At 41.8% G+C, this 18,777-nt stretch overlaps 1 protein-coding gene across 3 annotated transcripts in view; it reads right to left on the bottom strand.

The window, feature by feature from the left end:
- Window positions 1-18,309, bottom strand: part of FAM53A (family with sequence similarity 53 member A) — a 70,720-nt gene extending 52,411 nt beyond the window's left edge. For all 3 annotated transcript variants that reach the window (XM_027699877.1, XM_027699878.1, XM_027699879.1), the window contains exon 1: window positions 18,209-18,309. The gene's annotated coding sequence lies outside the window, so the exon portion shown is untranslated. The remainder of the gene's footprint in view (window positions 1-18,208) is intronic.
- Between the last annotated feature and the right edge of the window lie 468 nt (window positions 18,310-18,777).

The following is an 18,777-nucleotide window of genomic DNA, read 5'->3' as shown; positions in this document are numbered from 1 at the left end:
TTTAAGGGGACAAAATGTCACCAACATGCTCCTACCAACAAAAGCCATTCTAGGCTGCAGTTTGATACACCTCAGCTGCCATCACAACTGCCAACACATTTTCTTCCCTGGCTATTTGTGGCCCACAGCAGTGTGCCAGCACAAGTGTTTCTGCTCATCACAGAGAACTAGATCAAGGAATTTTTATAGCTGGATAAAACCAAAGCACTTCCTTTTGTTTCTGGGAAAGGTTGCTTTCCAGCTGGATCAGTTCCCCAGTCTGGTTTGCCATGAACTGGACACAAATGCTTGTGTGGGCACATTGTGGGATGCTGACACTGCTTGTCCAAGTACCTGTCCAACTACAGCGTCAGAAAAAAAAAAGAAATAAGCCGCACAAGAAAGCCAGGTGACATCAGCATTTACTACACTGAGCCAGGCAGATTCTCCTATAATTGGGAATTAGATATCTCCTCCTGAAGCATGGTTTGAACATGTTTTGCTCCCATTTTCCTTGTACAATTCATATTCCTTTGACTAGTCAAACTTAATAGCTCAAAGTGATCCAAAAATCACCTCTGCAGCCTCAGCACCTCAACTCAGTGACCAACATCCTGGTTCACTGTAGTTGAAATATTTGCACTCCACCAGGAATTGCTTCCCTCATCTTTGCTAATTAATATTGGCTGCCAAGAGACAAGAGATGCTTAAGAGTTGTTAAGCATTCTTAGCTTCACTCAGCTGTTATCATTTTAAAACTTTATTAATATGTATTTTCAAGCACTTTGCCCCTTATTACCTCCAAGAAGGAAGCTCCTCATTGTATTTTCATCTTTTGGGGGGTTTTTGTTTATTTCAAGACTCTCTGCTGTGTTATGTATTTAATGTACCCAGAGAGAGAGCAAACTGTTTGCTTTATGTACTTTTTCCACCACACTGTTTTTCCAGAGCTGATTAAAGGCAGCCAACTTCATTTTTCAGTCTCTCCTTAGCACGAACCTTATGCTTATCAGGCTGAATCTGCTCAAACTGCTAGGCACTTCAAACTAATTGGATTTTCAGTAACACGAACCATTTGACCATCCCTGTTAGGGCACCATGGATCCTGCTGAATTATCATTTGTTTCAGCTGGCTCATGGCACAGACCTTGGCACAATCCAGTTCTGCCTTAGTCTCCATGTAACCTGTAGGCACACACCTCTGTGTCACCAAGTCTCTGCAGGCAGCAGCAGAGCCAGGCGTGCAAGTTCAAACACTGATATCCTCCAAGCCTTGAGGTAACAACAATAGCCCTTGGAGCTCCAAGTTGGATGAAGTCCTACAAGATCATGGCCATCTTTCCCTTAGCACACCATCCTTTATGCAGTCTGATTAGGTAGAATACTGAGAAAGCTGAGACCTCCAAGATAAACATACACAACAAAAGATGTTAGTCAGTCTCTGTCCTGGGAGAGCCTTAATCTCCCTAGAATCTCCTTAAGCTGGGGGGCAGAGGTGAGGCGGGAGGAAGAAGCTATTTTTATTGTTGAAAGGTAGACTAATGAAATGGAATAAATGGAATATAAAAATCAAACTCTAAATGCAAGCCAAAGCTAACATTCCTCACAGTTGGAGAATGAGTTGTGATAGAATCAGTATCACCATTGTCTCCGATTTAAAAGTTCTGTTCTATTCATTCTGAAGGCTGAGAAAAGTAAAGATTCATTATTCTATCTCTATAGTACTATTAAAGAAGAGAGGTTTTATTTCTTTAAAAGTTTAGCCACAAGTAGTAATGACTTGTAAAATCTCTGCCAAAATTAACAGTGGAGATAGAAAAGAAGTGCTCATGTCACGAATTCTGTATCTTCTCAGTGACATCACTGGTGTCTTTTTTGGGAAGACTACTAAAAATATGGATTACCCAACCTCCCAGTCAATTAAAGGATGTCAGAGGCTCATTCAATTTGACAACCTACTTTCAAAGAGATGAAGAGTCCTGATGAAGAACACAAAAGCCAATACAAAAATCTCTTCTTGGCTCTAAGAAAGTAAGGCAGCCAGACTCATTTCCAACCCACTCCTCCTCCTTCTTGCATCCTGCAGGACAAAATGTTCCAGCAACAGCTCATCTCGATGGGAAAATTTACATTTGTTTGAAACGCTTCTAACAATTTCTTCTCTGTTTCTGGAAGTTCCATCTTGGATAAAGAAGAGATCACAAGATTTTTAGATGATTTCCCCATAACACAAATGTAGGTGTTTCTTGACGATCACAACCCCATCTTTTTCTGCCTATGGTACTAAAATTACCTGTGAGAACACAGAAGGTTGTTCCCTCTTTTCTGTTACTTCACACTATTCCCTATCTTTGCTCTGAGCTCTACATGGAACCCTTATTACCAACAACCCCATACAGACACACTTAGCTTGCTCCCAGCAGAAGAAAAGGATTAACTAGAGTCAAAATTCCAATTCGGATAAGTAGGCCCTTTAAAATATTATCTCTGCTTCAGCAAGCCAAAGTAGCTAATCACTCCAGCAGTACTAACTCCAGATCTAGATGATTTTGCTACTAGACTCTAGATGAAAGACAATGTGATTTTCTGCCTCCTGGCACTTTCTGCAGCATCCAAGGAACATTTCAAAATTGAAACATCACACAAAACTGATCAAGATTTAACAGAGCATTGTCTGTCCCATCCCAGTTATGCTTGAAGCAACACAAAGTTGGAAGACCAGCTTTTCAGAAACTGCCAAGCTAATGCCTTATGCCATCTGAAAAAAAAGCTACAGAATGTCTAGTTTCTTGCAATGCAAAATTCCAGCTTCCAAAAGGAAAGAGAACATTCTACTTCTAAAAATACATATTTACTACAGTGCTAAGAAGTTCACAGGGAGGCTAAGCATTCCTTACAACATAAGTCTATTATTAACTTTTAGCCCAGAAAGGTTCTCGATAGCAGGCATTTAAAGAGAATTATCTGGACTCTATCCTTTTCAGCATTAATTTGCAGTGTGGCTATTCTGTAAACCTTCCCAAATTCCACATCATTAAAAAAAAAAAAAAGCTTTAATTGCAAAGTTTCCTGCAGCTATAAAATTATGCATCAGTGTTTTGGGTGATAGGTATTAGAGGGGGACACTTCAGTTTCCAGCATACTATACTTTAGGGATCCTCTCTATTGCAGTTAACTAGCACCCATTTATTTTCCGAGGTTCTCTACAAAAAGTTTCAAAACAGTATATTAGAATAACAGTTTGTGGCCAAGAGGGACAAAGAGTATAGTCTGTATTCTGTAGAAACTGTTTCACTACATACCAAATTATGTTTAAATCTTAATTCTTTTCCCTGAAGAGTTGAGATGTGACAAAATAAGGTAAGGTTCAACACCCCACTCCACACATGCTAGAAATCTGAACAAAGCCAAAGAAGCCAGTTCCTACATTTGCAATTTAGAGTTTCTTTAAAAGGACCAAAGAGATATTTCTTCAGCTATAGAACCTCTTTGCTTTCTCCACACAGTGCTTTCATGAGCCAGATTTTATTAGAATGAAGCTTCAATATTTTGAGGTGTTCAAGCTTGGATTAAGGTTGACACAACTCCAGCACAAAACTGCAAAAAGGAACAAGAAAAATAGGCTAGAAGGCATCCTTTACATTAACAGATAGCCACTGGAGTCAAGTTTCTCAGATATTCCACAGGCACTGGAAGCACAAGCAATATCAAGAGCTCAAAGCTGTCTACTAAAGAACATACCTCACTTACTGTGCAAGGCAGGACTATAATTCACCATTCTAAGGTTACAAACTGGGATTTGGGCTGTTAATACCCCCAGAGGTGGGCAAGAATAAATATTAAGTCCACCTGCCTGAAATGCAGAAAACCACTACTGAGCCCAGAATTTCACTGTTTGGACCCTAAAGCATCATCACTAACACCAACTGGTCACTCAGTCAGCTGTGACAAAGCATAAATTGCTCCTAAAATAGGGCTGCATCCTACACACTATTTTCTACTCCATCTCCCACGCTTCAGATACAAGAACTCGTAGGAGAAGGAAGGAAGGAAAGCCTCAACTATCCCATACAGCCTTCGGACCTCAGTTTACTTAAAACACAACACATTTCGGCAAATCCCTCGAACTCAAAGGGAAAAAGCAGCTCAGTTTTTCAACTGAAGAAACAGACTTTTTTCAAAGCCTTCTGTGTGAGATGAAGGAAATCTGCAAGCAGAGGCACCAGAAGCAAACTAAGGAGAATATAATGGTCTCAGTTGTTGGCTTCCAGTTTGCAAATTCAGACGGATGATGTGCTGGAAACAGGTTAAAGGTAATACTTTGGTATTGCCTTGGATTGTATTGTTTCTCACTCTTCAGATGCAAAATTCACCCAGCTTGGCTGAGAAACACATGCAAAATAAAGATTATTTAATAAACTTGGAATTTGAAAAAAATTTTTTTACTCTATTACATGATGAACTGTTTAAATATACTATCCTTTACTTTGCAAGTTACTATCAGTGGTTTGGAGTTTTATTTAAACAAAGAGAAGAATCTGCTTCCAGAAAGGAGAAAAAAAAGGGTTGAGATAGGGAATGTTAAACCTTTGTCACAGTTTATAAAGTACATTTCTCAAAGCAACAGAAGTGGTGAAATAAGCTCAAGGGACTTTTTCCAGGTCATACCTAATTAAAGCAGGTAATGTATCACTACAGAAAACTAGGGCTAAGAACTCAACCCAGCCAGAGGTTAGAACACTTATTACTGCCAACTCATATCAGTAAGAAAGTCTCCCAGGCTTAAACCTGTCTTTCAGACCTGAAGACCACCTAATATTCACACTACAGACAAGTCATCCAGCACTTTTTAAAGCATCTTTGTCAGACAGGACAAGAGCCTGGCTGTGCCTTGTGTCTGATGCTGTACAAAGATCCTGTTCCAAGATGCTTAAGTTACTTACGCTCTTTCCTAAAATAATCTACACGACAACGACAGGCAAGGATTTCATTAATTTTGCTCAAGAATATTTACATCTACTCTGTTTGGAGTTCCATTTGAATTAGCCATCAGTACTGGCCTGTGACCAGTTATCTCCCTGCAATGTACCATTCTGGACTCTTCCTCCACCTCAGCATTACTGCAGAAAGCCCAAGACTACAACATACAGTGCTGAGGAACAGAAAATCTGGTCTAACTGAAGCTTTTACACATGAACACCAAGCCCTTGGCTTTTGCCATAACTATGAACTAAATGAGTTAATGGGCATTATTTCAAGAATATGGTACTCAAACCAAGAGTTATTGCCTGTTTGAGCAGTTCTGAATAAAACCTCGTGGGTGATCACCACTTGAGAGTATTACTGCAACTTCCAGTCTATGGTATTACTGAAAGCTTGGAGCTCAGGTTCTACACAAATTATTTTCACCTCCACATTCTGTTTTTATAAATATGCTATTTAAAAATCAATGGAAGTATTTATACAGTATACAAAGCCTCCAGTAAAATACAAAATTCAGACTCAATTTACACTAATACTGTTTGAGTATAATATGTTAGTGTTTGGAGAAATGTACCTACCATCAGTCTAAACCTTGTACACTCCTACTAAAGCAAGTGATCCAGAGTATACAAGACCCATGAGATTTTATTTTACTCTAAGGCTTGGGGAATAAAAAATAGATCAAGATTAACTGGCCCTACTACTGAGATATTTCCTTCACTCCATCAGTTAGAGAAGCCAGAGGGAAAAAGTAAAGATAAGGAGTAGTATCACCTACTTTGCCTTAGTATTTGCTGTTAAAAAACAAGAAGTAAAACAGGCACATATGCATGCTTTAAAAATACCCAGGCCTGAAAAAAACAGCACTGACCCTTAACTTGTATGGCAGTGACAACAATGACTACCCCACGCACATCCTGCTTCCCTACAGTAGAATGGAATAATATCAGCACTGAAGTCCTGTTCTATTACCAAGGTCTATGGGCTTGGAGCTGAGGGATTATACAAATCTCTTCCATACATCCTGCTCCCAAAACACACACAGCTAATAAACCTCCTCCTGTTTGCCTTCAGGTTCATTCTGAAGTGTTTCAGACATCTGGTTGGCTTGTTTAAAATAAAAAGCCCAGCTAGTACATTTGTTTTTATGATCCCGAGTGTGAAATGTTCTTGCTGGAGGCCTCAGGCCAGGTGAAAAACACTTATGTTAAGATGCTCCTTCATGGCATTTCAGGGATCTAATGAGCTATATAATCTGCACCCAGGGAAGTCTCCCTACATTAGCTTGTGTACAACTATGGAAATTAAAAATGAGGAACCTATGGCAGTCCAAATATTTTTCAGTAAATAGTACAGCTGGTGAACTGCAGATAGTACTAAATTTAGAACTCAAGTGCTGAGCAGTATTCTGTAAATATCCATACATCTCAATGCTTACAGCAACTCCAAGCTTTACTGTCTTAATTCTTCATACTATAATATTTCCCTCTCAGGACAAAGTACTACACTGAATATAGCAGTGTAAGATAAGTTTGTCTTCGCCTCAAAATTGTAACTCTCCAGAAGATCATTGTGCAACTGTACTGAATGAGCACGTGTATGTGTGTATCCTCCTTTTACAACAGTGTATGACAAATACACTGTTTACATATTTTCATATAAAGCCCAAAAGTATAAAGAAGGTGAATTACAAAGAAGAGTTTATACAAGAGTAAAATTCTAAACAGGCTTGCATAAAGTAGTTAAAGCTTGGTGCTACATTATCTGTGTTGAAAGAACATGGAAATGCATTGAACAGATATGAAATATGCTGTGTAACTGACAATCAAGCTCCATCTCATGGCCCAAACTTGTTCTCTATCATGGTTGACCATCTGTAATTTGTTACTGTAGAAACCCAAGTACATCTGGCAGGAGACACCACCTTGAGAGCTGACACACTGAAAGACCTCAAGTTTTACCACTCCCATCTAGTCATCAAATCCATTAGAATTCAGAAAATAAAGCTTACAACACTGCACAGCTTTCAAGTAGCAAAAATTTTGTTTAAGATAAAGAGGTCTCAGCTATCACACCACAAATACCAAAACTGAATGGTAAACTTTGAAGAATTTCTTGTTGTTGCTCCTCACTTTGCTAAAGCTACAGTTCCTATCAATTATTTGTTGGTGTCCAACTTCTGTTTCACACATACCATGGGACTTTGAATGCTGAAGTCTCTGAAGAGACCTGTACTACACAGAAACTGCTCTAACTACACGAGCCCTCAGTAACAGTCCAGAAATGCCCCAAGTATGAGCAGACCACAAATTAAAGTCCATCAAAATAACCAAAGGAAATTTCAAAGACAAAAGCAGTGCACACATGTCAATACTGTGTGTGCTTTCAGATATTACTTTAAGTGTCACCAGGGACATCCCTCTTGCCAGTTGCATTAAGGTACTTCAATAAAAATTAGTTCAGTTGAGCTATGCACCTCTTACTAGTTCACCAGACCGTTTCAAAAGCAAAACAGCTACTTTCTCACTATGCATTCAGCCATCAGCAGCACACTGAACAGCTGGATTCAGGACAGGCTGTGCTACATGTCAAGACACAGACTAAGGGGTACACGTTGCACTAGGTATTTAGAAAAAGTATTTGTAACAATTACATCAACTAAAAGAAATCACGAGGCAAACAAAGTTACACCATATAAGAGAAGACAACTATGTTCAATCAGAATAAAAACCAACAGTGAACTGTTTTAGTTACATTAGTAGGATTTTTTTTCTTTAAATACTGAAAGACAACCTTCTGCATGATGGAAAAGCTCAGTATTTTCCCTGTGTGCTACCTCAGCACTATCAGATGTTTAACGAATGACTTATTAATCCTACAAGCAAGTTCTGAAGAAAGATTCACTTGCCAAAGTGGCTTCATAGAAGTTACTAGAACTCCAAATCACAGAGGAGTTTACTCATGGAGGACAGGCTATGAAGCCTTAATGCAAACCCATTCCCTTGTATGGGAGGCGACCAGGCACAAGGTGCCAATCAGCACACTAGTACTGTGGACCACACTTCAGTCAGTATAAGGCAAAATAACTATTTTATTTGAGCACAAAAATGCCAGGTGAAAAAATGAGTGTTGAGGAAGGCCTTTAGTTTTAATCTTCACTGACTGGGACAGAAATTTAGCAGCTTTAAATGCCGTCAGGTAAGTCACTTGGCAAGCTCAGCTCGCAACATCCACAGAAAGCAACAGTGCAAGAGAGGACAGAATCATGAGTGTTTGGAAGGGAAATCCATGTCCTCCCACTTGGGCAGTTACCTTTGCAGATGACAACATTCTGATAAGATCAGCTTTGGTAACCAGGTTGAAGGACAAAACAGTTAAGATCTGATGAAGTCAACAGTAAGAGATGCAAGTGTGTCCTTTCAGCTCTTCACCTGAAAACTCAAGTCATTCAAATAATCTTTCAGTGCTGACAAAAAACGTACTTTTATCTAAATTTCCTTTAAAATAAGCTTCTGAAATTACATCTGGGTTCCTGGCATCTTCACACGTGCAAACGTTAAGCACACTACAGTCTGCACGAAGCAGTAACATCTTTTCTGTTGAAGATCTGAAACAAACCACTGCAGCAGGGGAAGTCACTGGATGAGCACCTGGACCCAAGAAGTACTGAAGTGATAAACAAGCTTTTGACAGCTGCAGCCTTTTCTGCAGGTGCCACAGGCATTTACTTCATTTCAGTTTGGCTCAGTTCAACACTTAGTTCAATAACTAGTTTAGAATTCAGAAATAGGTTAGGTTTTGTTTGATCAGCTTGTGCTCAAGTGAGAAAAGGGTGAAAGGAAGGTGTGTCCCCCAAACTAGTTCCAAAGGTTAAGGCTGTATTTAACAGGACTATAAAGTTTAGTCTCAAGGACATGCAGTATTTTGCAACCAACTATATTAGTAAAAATTGAGTATCATACTTAATACAGAAACATCTGCCACAACCAAGTATTAACCCACTCCCAAAAGAGCTTTTCTGAACATCGCTCTCCCTATACTTAAAAACAAGTATTAACATCCTAGAGTACACTCAATACACATTTCACCATCCACATCGCCTGTCACTTCTCAACACCAGGTGATGCTGCCTTACTTTTCTGGCAACATATTGTGGGTTCCAAGTGATCACTGAGGTAATCCCAGCTAGCAAACATCCAACATCTTTAGAGAAGGATTATCAGACTTTCTAAACTTCTGCTCAATTTAACACTGCAGCATGATTTCAAAGGACAGACATCCATCTCCTCAGAGCACACAGTGGAACGGATGGTTAGAAGATTCACTATTCCATCTTGTAGCCAGGCATAACAAAACTTTTACTACACTCAAATACACCTGTGTGATGAGAATAAACTGTTACATATTCAGAAACCATATATAAGGCATAAGATTAGAGCAAGTCTAAGGAAATTACTGAATGGTGGAGATGCAAAGTAGCTTGAAAGTGTACAGGGAGAGGTGCTGGAGAAGCAACAACAAATAATACTTACAAAACTGTGTCAAACAACCCCAACAGAGACAGGGCTTGGAGAAATCCATTTCCATGCAGCACAAGATTCATTACGTGAATCAAGTTCGGCAGGGGAGATGACATGAGAACTAAGATTTCAAAGAGAGAAAATTGCACCTGGAGAGATGTCAACAAATACTTACAAACACAAATTCAAGAAAAATACCCTAAAGAAAAGTTGTTCCAAGTAGCAGAGCTTATCCTTCAACATATAGCTTGCAATGCAAGAGCAATTTCGTCTCATGAATGGAGAGCTTAAAAGAACCCTAGCCACAGATGACTTCAGTCACTCTAACACCTGAAATTATTGGCAAAGTACTAGATTTTGAGTGTTATGTGATATATTTCAATATAGACAGGAAAAGGACATGCTTTTTTTCCAAAAGAAAAGTCTGGATATCAGTTTCTGAGGTTAGGTCTGCCTTCATTCCATGCCTGCCTTCAGAAAAAGGTCAAAATTCATGTGACTGGTCTCCAATTCCCCACATTCCACAGAATCTCTGGGGAGGGTGGGAACCTTCTGTGAGCACTGAAAAGCAAAAAGGAGGTGCTCAGCACCCACCTGGTTCACTTGGACATCAGAGTAACAGGCTTTAGAGACAGGAGAGAACATGTGAGATCATATACCCAAGGTTTACAGACTTCTGTTGTTGGGAGGTAAGCAAAGGCTCTACAGTGAATGGAACACCTGGGGGACAACCATACCCAGAGAGCAGTTACCACTGGAGAGCAGGGGAACACACCACACAGGAACACAGCTCAGTTCCATTTCTGTGCTTCCCATGATCTGCTGCTGGCAGAGCAGGCTTGTTACAAGTAGGAGAAAGGCAGGAAGAACTGCAAGACAGCCTTAAAATTCTATATAAAACTCTGACAAGTTGAAAAACTGTTCTGCAAGTAACAGGATACAACTGAGTTCTGAGAGGTGCGCTCAGGCAGGATTAAATGAACAAACAGGAAGGCAAATTCTTCAGAAGAAAGCTGTGGGCTCGATTGGATCAACAGACTGACCTTGAAACAAGTGTTAAGCTGATGTAAGAAAGTCAAATGTATGGGGATGCATAAACAGGAATATCAGCTCCAGGGCACATGAAGCAGTCTTTTTACTCCACTCAGCTCAGGAAAGCCTCAGCTGTAGTACAAACTTGGGCTTTAAGCACCATGCTCAAAGCCTGATGTGAACTAACCTAAGAGAAGGAAAAAAATTATTAGAGTTGAAAAAAACATGACCTCTCAGGAAGACCTGAATACACCAGTTTTATTTAGGCCAAAAGTATCACAAGGCTGCAGGGCGGAGGGCAAGACACAAGGAAACAGGAACATGCCAAAGGACGGTCCAAATATTTTTAAAAGATTACTTACTACAGGGGAAAGAATAGCTGTCCCTTATGCCCAGGGAATTAGGCAATGAGCCTGACCTGCAGTAAGGAAGATGTCTGGTTCCATACTCAGAACAAGTTTTAATGCTGAAGACAGCAAAGCACTGGACTGAGTAGAAAGAAGAGCTGCTCAAGCCTCTGTTATGAATCACATTAAATGTGCAATACCAGCATGGGGCAGGGGCCTCACACCCAGCCTACACGTTTTGCAGTCCTACTTTTTTTTTTTTAATTTAAATTACTAACTCAATTTCAAGCCACTACAATGTTTTTGCTTATCCTCCTAAGGTGTGTGTTTAGTTTCAACAAGCTAGAAGTTACTTTTCTGATTTTTCAAATTAAAACGTCAGGATTTGCATATCCAGCTTATTTTACTACACCAAAAAAAAAAAAAGGTTAACACCTGCCTCATACCTTCTTCACAGAGAAATAAATCCACTCCAATCATTTCCCGTGGTAGTATGCAAGTTCCAACAATATTGCAGTATCCTGCTGTATTTTTCTTCTGACCAGAGACGAGCGTGCTTTGCCTCCTAACAACCCAGCAGGGTGATGTAATGGCTTTCACCGCTGTGGTGTCAAAGCACTGTCACACAAACATATGCACACACCTTTTGCTTTTACAACCATTGCCTTAGGCTTGGTTAGGACTTCCTGAGGATGTGAAGTGCTGCATGCAAACCAAATAATCCAAATCAAAAACTAAACCATGCAGGATTTTACAGACGGGGAGTTGAAGCAGAGAGCGTCGGTTACAGACAGAGAATCTGTTACGTGTTCACATTTAAACTGCAAAACCTAAAGTCACTAAAGCACAGGAGAATTAACTCTTAAGAGCTCAGGTATAAATAGGCCACTTAAAAAGCATAAACCAAAGACAAAATACTACCCTTTTTCATCCTCTGCAATAGTTTGGTGCTGCAGGTATTTATCCAGGTCCTGGTCTGCTTTATTAAATGACATTCTTCTGATTTGTGAAACATGAAAAGAGCAGCGACAGTCCACCTCACCCTGCAGGAGCTCAGCAATTTCTTATCCAAATATTGAACCAGAAAGGTCTGGTCAGGATGGAGTGCTAATGGAAGAAAATGATGAAGTCAGCAAGTATATATGCAGCCAAGCTCAAGGAGACCACCATACATCCTGGGAAGTGAACAGGCCAAGTGACAGGCTGTCACTGGGACATGCTGGCACATGTTCCAGTGCCAGCACAATCTCCTCATCACCGACACTGGTGCTGTGTCTTAACCTTTGGTAGCCCCTTACAGCAGGCAACAGCCCTTCAGTTTAGCCTCCACGTTACTCACACTTCTCAAATTCATCAAGGTGCAACTTCGTTGTTTCATTTCATCACTCCTAAGAAATGAAAAGATGAAGTGCCAGGTACTTGCTCCTTTCCCCTTTCCCACTAGAAGAAACACACACTGTATTTTAGCCAATTCAAGTAAGTAGTTCTTGAATGCTGTTTTCATTACTCCTCTCTTCTCTCACTTACTAAATACTGCATCAAATTAGGCTCTGAAGCACAGCAGTAGTCTTGGGGCACGCTTACACACCACTACCCCCATTCCAAATAGGGCTTAATGAATTATTATTTGTCACTACTATCACTTTGGGACAACTGAACAAAGAGGTTCCTTTTTTTTTTAACTAAGATTGAAATTGTAACTGTCAGTTAATCAAAAACACTATACAGACATACCAATAGATCCTACGTATCTAAATAGAGGCCAGCAGTTAAAAACAAATAAATCACACCCTCAAAACTGCCCATAGATCAGAAGTCTCTTATGTTATGAAAACAAGACTGGTTCATAATGTGATACAAAACGCACCTGCAATCTCAGTGGCCACCTACGTGTTGACTAAGAAATGCTGAGCTGCAAGAGGCAGAACCCCACAGATCCAGATCCATCCTGCCTCAACTGTATTTCCATAGTTCTGCTGATTCATAACCTACATCACACACATGAGCCTCCAAACTTTAACCTTTTCCATATTCTGCATGCTACTTTTGGACAGTAGAAGCTGATAAAGCAATAAGGTTTTACAGATCCTAATGACACACAGTTCTCGTCACTTGCACCCTTCCTTAAACATGATAAACCCCCGTCTAAAACCAAAAGAGGTCAGATCAACAGAAACCTTGAAGGAAGACAGAAAGTGCATTTTTCATTAGGAAAGCACAGAAAGTTAGAGAAAACAGTACCCTTAAGACAAGAATTTTCACTATACACGAACTTTGGAGGGTAGAATAAAGAACAAAAATATCACACAGTATCCAGCAGTAACTGTATGAAATAGAGGAATACTTTACTAAGACAAAAATCTAAAGCCACAATTAAGAAGGTGAAACATAACATATGTGCACAGCACTGAAGGAATGATTTAGGGCCACTGACATTAACAAGAGCTGCACAGAGCAAAAATTAAACATGCTGCAATAATAATATGAACTGCCCAATTAGGTTAAAAAATACATTTACCCTACAAATTAAAAAACCTCCCAAAGCCCTCGAAGGCATTAATGCTGTTCACAATGTTATTTGAGATGCAAATTAGGGACCTAAAGTTAATATAACACCAACAGAAGTTCCTATTATTCCCATTCATGGCTCAAGGGGAGGCGACAGTAGAAGAGAAGCCTCAGCCCTGCTGTATGAGGTCTTATGAGGACAGTAAAGGTTTTCCTTCATTTTTAACATTAACCCCCCTTAACTTTAATGTAGAAATCGACAAATTAAAAATGTGATCTTTCATAACCCAAGAAAAGTGAATAAAAAAAAAAAAAGTAAGACAGCTGTCAAGGCTAGCTGGATGAGGGGAATGGTAAGGAAAAACAAGTATTCTTCAGAAAAAAAAGGAATTCAGATCCTATCTTCCAGCATCACAGAGCTGAGGCTAAAGCACAGAAGTAAAGGTATAGACAGTGGTGCTGCAGCTATTTCTTCAACTATTTCCTGTACCAGCTGGGTTCCAATTTTAAAGCTCAGCAAATGCAGGAACAGCTTTTTTCCATCTCAGATGCCTTCCCCACAATGACATGTAGGTCTTGGTATACTGAGTCAGTTTTGCAAATGACATTTGTAATACGACAGCCCTAAGCAAAAATACTGTTTGATTTCACACTCTTATCTCTATCTGTACAGACAGACACACACACATTGAAGAGCAGCTTCCATCACTGGCCCTGGATGTCCAAAGCTCTGGGCCTGCACTTTGATATATTTGATATATTATTGACAGAATTTTTCCCAACATTTTCCTACAGCTTAATTTTCACAGGAACTTAAAACAATGTTGTCATATCAAATTTAGAGCAGCAATGCTAACATTAGGTAATCAGAAGCCTTGATCTTACTGTTAATATCCAACAAGCAAAATGTGACAGCAAGAATTTCACTAAAATACAATCAAGTTCAGATAGTGGAAAGCAAATTATATTAGTTTTGGTTTTATAACTCAGTAAATTTCCTAATTGAAACAGTTTATATTATCTAAAGCACAATATTCAACTGCTTGCTTAAAAAAAATATAGTGCTGTCAGTAAACTGAGAGCCATAACCCAGATAATGTATTTAGTAACAACCCTGCCTACTTCCTCCCCTCAACCTAAAAATTAGCAGAAACATGGCCTTCAGAAGTTATTTACGCCTACTGCAAAGCATTAGCAGTTAGCTGAGCAGCTTCTTGCCAGCTTGTTGATGACACTATTCCCCAAACTGACCAAACAAAAAAGCCACAACAGCACAAAATGTAGAAATGGCTATATTAAAGAGCTGACAGTTACCTTGATTTTTCTATACTCAACAGTACCACAATATCCAGTTGGATCACAGAAAAATTTGTAGAGCAGCCTAGAAAGGAATTAAAATTATGCCACTTCCCCCCCCTTTATTTTTACAGACCTCCTCTTGAGGGATAAGAAAATCCTTAAAGAAAACCATTTTTCGGAAAATATGACTGTCTCCATCCCCTAACAGAGTGTTTACAGTTCAGAGAAACCAACAAAGTGAAGATTTTTTTTTTTATACAGACTCTGTATCTATCACTGGACTGCAATATTTCAGTGCTAAGACCTTGAGGACACAAACTTTATAATATACAAAAAAATACGTTGTCAACATAAATAGCTCCCTTGCAGATGTAGAGAGTCAAGAGATTGAAACTTACCTACCAAGAAAGTATCAGATACTGCCCTGATTTCAAGTACCTGTTTTCCTAGCAATGAATTTCTTCCTTAGAATTAATGAACAGGGCTTGCTTCTGCTCATTAACCCCTTCTTCAAGAGTGCTCATAAAGCCCTTCACAGGTTTCTGTGAGTAGTTTCACCCTCCCCAGTAAGATTATGTTGGTTACAATATCTACAATAAAAGTTGCAGGTACTCTATTTCAAAATTTAAGTTTATATGTAGATTGTGTAAGACCAAAGACAAAGTCCTATGAACATTTACCTGCAAGATCATTCTTACATAACGAATCAGATCTCAAGAATGTACTAATCTAAAAATAGTCCAAGAAGTTTATTTCATAAAAATAAAAATGAAAGTTTAAAGCAAACAAAGTTTTGTCTGAAAAGAAAGCACAAAACCTGTGAGCTTGCAGGGGAGAGAGAAACTCATTGTTGCCAAAAGGCAACATTTCTGTTTATACTATGACCATAAACATACACAAAAAGAAATGTAAATCATAACATAAATACTAAGATTTTCCACTAAAGGTTTAACCAGACTTCTTGCTAGCATTTAAGAATACTCAAAGCAGAACCAGAGAGGACAAATTCTTAGAATAGAACTCAAAGCCAGCACCAAAAAGTGGAGGAGTGAGGAAAGAATTGTGTTTGGAAAGTTTTAAGTACACCATGTTTCTAAAGGGAATAATCTATCAAACCACAGGAGGTGACTAGAACTGCCATCATCACTGTTAACACAAAGGAATGTAGATTGGGGGGAGGCAACAGAGGAAGGGGGAGAAAGAACAGAGAAGGGAAAAGAAGGAACTTAAAAAAGGGAGCCACAGTAATGGCTACCAGACTCTCAAGGAATTCCTAAAGGAAAGAATAAATCCTTCAAGGTTTTGTTTTAAATAAAGCAATCCATGCAATAAATTGCAGTCTTCTCAGTACAGTCAGGCTTCCAGTTTATCTGTCCACCATATAGTTTTATACCTCTACTACCAAAGTTTAGCACAATGGTTGCAAATATAAATAATTCTCCTTTCAGCCTCCTCATTCTACTGAATCATAGTACCCTGCAGAAAAATAGCTTTTCAAAAGGAAGTAGGGAAATTCAACTTTCCCACATTTAAAATATCCTTTTACAATTACTGAATCAACTTTAATTCTCCAGTTAAAGAGACAATAACTATGGGCTACGCACTGGCAGGTAAAGGCCACTAGAGGACTGCCAGATTACCACAGGAACATCCCAAAAGCATATCATATCATTAGGGGGATGATAGTATTTTAAGATCAGTATTTTAAGTCTGTCTAACAGGCAGCATGTACTTCCATGTGATGAAGAATAACATCTTGCTACTGATGCAAAAAATAGGGATAATTAAAAATAGCAGACATTAATATCAACAGTATTTCCCAGAAATTCAAAATGAATGAGCAGTAAACATATTTTCTAGTTAGGAGTTCCACCAGCTTATTAAGGTGTACTTGAAATGTATGATTTAGCCTTCTGACTCCGAGAGCAACTCTTCCAGGCATTTTCAGAGGCATACAAGCTCTTTGGGCTTGAACACATACCCTGCACCTCCAATAAAACCAGATCAAGTCACATGCTTTATCAGGAAAGTTTGTGCTATTCAGCAAACATTGCACTCCGGGTTTCATAAGCCAGACTCGAAGCAAGCAGACTCTTCACAATTAGAACACATCCAGAGATGTTTCAGCTTGCCACAAGATACACAAACTCACTGGTTCTTGCCAGTAACGGTTTTGACAAAAATATTTCCTATCAGTCAGGCATATGAACATGAGCCAGTGCAACAGTAAAGGCTGTAAAATAACTGTTCTCAGGAGCTAATTTTAATGTAAGCACAGCGAACCAGAAAATGGATTTGACCAGCTGGCTCAACTGATCCCAAGGCCTAGGACTGGGTATGCACATTACAACTCAGGGACTTCTTGGTTCTGAACCACCCAGCTCCTCTCAGCCCTGCAACCCCAAAGGTGAGGTGCTGCTCCAAAGCCCAGTTTCTGGTTTCTGAACCCTGTGGTGGAGATGTCATTTCCCCAAAGGGGAAAACACATGAACTTGCCGATCCCGACCCCGGGAGTTCAGATCCCTGACTCAAGGCCAACCCTGAGGATCCTCCACAAGACCTAAAGCGACCTCCCGAAAGAGCACCCAGAATCTCAAGACCACGTTTCTATTCAGCCTTCTTGCAGGCCAGAAAACATTTAATAAGCCAAATAACCAGAACAAAGCCACGTTACTGCCCTTAGAAAAGCTGGAATGGCACAATGAGCCCATTCACTCGCTCACTGAGCCCAACTGGTCCTTACACTTCGGGGGCCATAAACTAGAATCAACTTTCCTACTGCTTGAGGGGCGAGGGGAAGGAAGAAAACAACCTCCGCTCCCATTCAATGACCACTATGGAAGGCGGCTATTGTGGGAAAACATGCACCTAGTCGGAGGTAACTCTATCCTTGAGCCAGAGGGGGGGGGGAATCGCCTCAAAATCGCGGGGGGACGTGCCTGCAGACATGTGAGTGCAGGGCAGCGGCACAAAGGAATGTCCGAGCCCCGCCGGGTACGGAGATCGTACCATCCCTTCCCATGCCATCCCTTCCCTTCCCCGCACGGCCGGGGCAGGCCGGGCCCTGGGACACACGGCCGTGTGTCCCACCCGAGTGCCCGGATCCCGCCCCGAGCGGCACCATTAAACCTGATAAGTTGGGGTTTTTTTGGGGTTTTTTTTGGGGGGGAGGGGGGTTGGGGTTTACTCCCTCCCGGCGGGGCCGCCGCCGCCTCCAGCTCTCGGCAGCAGCCCCGGCCGTGCGGGGGGAGCGCGGCCCGCGCCGAGCGCCGACAACAAGAAGAGAATATCCAACATCCACGCCGCTTTACCGATGCAGCGGAAGGGACGGGCGGCCCGCAGCTCCGCGGCAGCGCGGACGCGCAGCCCCGGGGTGACACCCCCGCCCCGCAGGGTCCCCCCGGGCCGCGCTCGCCGCCCTGCCCGCCCGGAGCTGCGCGGTGCCCAAGGGGGCTCTGCGAGCGGGTTCGGGGTCGGCTGGGCCGCCTCCCCTCCGCCCGGCACTGCCGCCTGGCTGGCTGGTACCTGCGGGGCTGTTACCTGTTAATTGTTACCTGTTACCCGTCCGGCTGTTGCCGACAGGGCTGTTACCCGTCACCCGGGCGGCTGTCGGCACCCACCGGCCGCGCTCGCCGAACTGCCCCCCCCGCCCCGTGCCCCATACTCGCCCTCCCCGCGGCACCGGCGGTACCTGCGCGGCCGCGCCGCCTCCCCCGCGCGTTATGGCCCGGGCGGCTCAATGGCAACCGAACAAAACACCGCCGGCCACGCCCCCTCCACCGCCCGCCCGCGCCCATTGGCCGCGCCGCCCGCCCGCCGAACCCTGACCCGCCTCGCCATTGGCCGGTGGGGCCGTCTGGCCCCGCCCACAAAGGGGGCGGGGGGCGGGGCGCTGCCCCGGTCGCGGCGAGGACGCGCAGCTGCGGGGCGGGGCGGGGCGGGACTACAGCCCCCAGGAGGCTTTGCGGCGGCGCGCCCCGCTCTCATTGGCTGGACCGGGCGCGTGCGGAGGGGCACAGGGTGCTGGGGCGATGACGTCATCCCGTGCCCGGATGGAGCCGTAGGGGGTACGAGCATCCTCCTGCTCTTCCCAGCCCTCATCTTCCTCC

Source organism: Neopelma chrysocephalum, unplaced genomic scaffold (genome assembly GCF_003984885.1).
Source record: "Neopelma chrysocephalum unplaced genomic scaffold, ASM398488v2 Primary Assembly neopelma1_142, whole genome shotgun sequence".
NCBI lineage: Eukaryota > Metazoa > Chordata > Aves > Passeriformes > Pipridae > Neopelma > Neopelma chrysocephalum.
Note: the sequence above shows the minus strand (reverse complement) of the source record. Positions and strands in the feature narration are given on the sequence as shown.